Below are 2500 nucleotides of genomic sequence, written 5' to 3' on the forward strand. Positions count from 1 at the left end.
TCGACCTTACTCGCATAATCCTCTACACAAGACGCGGTTTGCATAATTTGGCAAGGTTGTTACTCTTGACCTTGGAGTAGTGTACTCCTGACGCTAGCAGCCGTCGAAGTTTGACTGCCGAGGGATGGATCGGTGCCACTTATCTTTCTTCCCCTTTTTTCTTGTTTTTCTCCTTCCGTATGTGCTTCTGCTTCTGTTTCTCCTATTTTTGTTTTCTCTTCTACCTCTTCCTCTTTTTATCTTTCTCTTTTTCTCTTCCCCTTTTCTCTTCCTCTTCTTTCTCCTCCTTGTTTCCTCTTCCTCTTTTTCTTCCTCTTTCTCTTTTCCCTCCTCTTCCTCCTCTTTTTCTTCCCTTCTGCCGCTCCTCCTGCATCTGGTGTCGTCGCTCCTCTGGCATGGGATATTTTTTTTCCTTTTCGGGAAATGACAGACGACCGGGAGCGCACGCGCCCAAGAGCACACGCGTCCCCCTTACTCGCGTACACGCTCATGACTCACCCGATCTCTTTCTCTTTCTCTCACCTTTCTTCCTCTGCCAAACGCGTACATGCACACACACACGCACACAAACAAACACACGCACACACACACAAACACAAACACAAATAAGTACACACACACACACACACACACACACACACACACACACACACACACACACACACACACACACACACACACACACACACACACACACACACACACACACACACACAAACACACACAAACGCTCACACACACACACAAACGCTCACACACACACACAAACGCTCACACACACACACAAACACTCACACACACACAAATACTCACACACACATACAAACACTCACACACACATATACATGCACGTAACGCACACATGTACGCATGACTATGGACATAACTTGGAACAGACGAGTTATATTTCCTGTTTTTTATCACTGTTGATTCTACCTGTCATACATTTCGTTTTACAATTCCCTTGAACGTTTTGTCGTTTGTTGTTGTTTTTCTAGGTTGGGGAACTCCTCTGTACGACTTGTAGCATGTTTGTCATCACAGCAAAACCTGGGGGGCTAAATCGTCCAGGGACGAGGGAGTGGTGAGCTGGCCAATCAGGGGGCAGAATGTCCAAACTGACCAATCAGGTGGCAGAACTTTTCATTCGCTTCTGATATGTCGTGAAGGGTGAAACTTTTGGATACTAAGGATACTAACTTATACTTTACACAAGGATACTACTTTATTTTTTTATAATTTTACCATTTCTGTATTTTGTACATATTTTATTTTTTAGTTATAGGAAATACATATCAATTTACTTATACCCACACTTATGGGTTAGTAACACACTTGCTGTTCTCTTTTACCCTATCGGAATAAGAATGAAAAAGTCATATAATATGTTAATATTTTGTGTTTGTGGACAACAGATGCCAACTCCAAGTCTCTCTGTGTTTAGGAAGCGGTATTGATCATCACACTCCGTAAAGAATGACACTTGTTATATTCTATTCTGGTCACCGATAGGATATTTCATTCACAACTGTGTCAGAGGTGTTAAACTAGTTTCCCATTTTTTCTTCATTTTCTATTTCTTTTTCTTATTTTTCTTACCTACTTTTGGGCTGACCCTCCCCCACTCTTCACCCTAAAAACAAAATGCTTCAGAAACTCCTTGTTCGCATTTAGAGAATGATAGATAATCGGTTGAACATTAATCGACGAAATTCCCAGAGCCGTGAGAATATTCTGCAATTTCAGAGGGAAACTATGTCCATTAAGCGCCTCCGGCCACCCCTAGAAATGTCATACTCCCCCCAAAGTCTGGGAACCATGAGGCTAAACACTTAGGCTCCCAACCCTTTGGTCACTCCTCCGCGCTCAGTACATATGTACAGTCGCGAGCAAAAGTTTTGACCCACGCTACAGTCCTCACAACAATATGATTTTTTTTTTGTCGAGGGCGTGATCAATTTTCCTATATACAGTCGGGTAACTTTCATGAAAAGATAAGAAGAAGCGTTGTTAGATAATTTATTTGAATTTTGTATTATGAAAAACTCAGGGTAGGTCAAAGTTATTGTTGGTGACTGTATCTTCTTACTCCATAATACTCAACTTCCTTTGCAAGTCGCCCCTTTTACTTTTATTTATCTTCTTGTTTTTCCTTCCCGTTTGCTCATCCTTCTGTCGTGTCTTCACCTTTTTGCAGCATTTGACGGCACCAAAAAGTTTTGCCTTCTCCGGACGTGTCCCGTTTCTGACCGCGAGCTACCTTACACGATCCTTCCACCTGGTCCCCCCCTCCCCGAGATCTCTTTCTCTTTCTCTCTCTTTTCTGTTATCAGACAATACAATGTCATGGAAATCCTGAACCTGTTTTATATATATCTATATCTGTCTATTTATCTATCAAACTATATATCTATCTATCTATCTATCTATCTATCTATATATGTATATATATATATATATATATATATATATATATATATATATGTATATATATATATAT

This window comes from Oratosquilla oratoria, chromosome 16 (genome assembly GCF_046742065.1).
Source record: "Oratosquilla oratoria isolate Oo_2021 chromosome 16, ASM4674206v1, whole genome shotgun sequence".
In the NCBI taxonomy this organism is placed as follows: Eukaryota; Metazoa; Arthropoda; class Malacostraca; order Stomatopoda; family Squillidae; genus Oratosquilla; species Oratosquilla oratoria.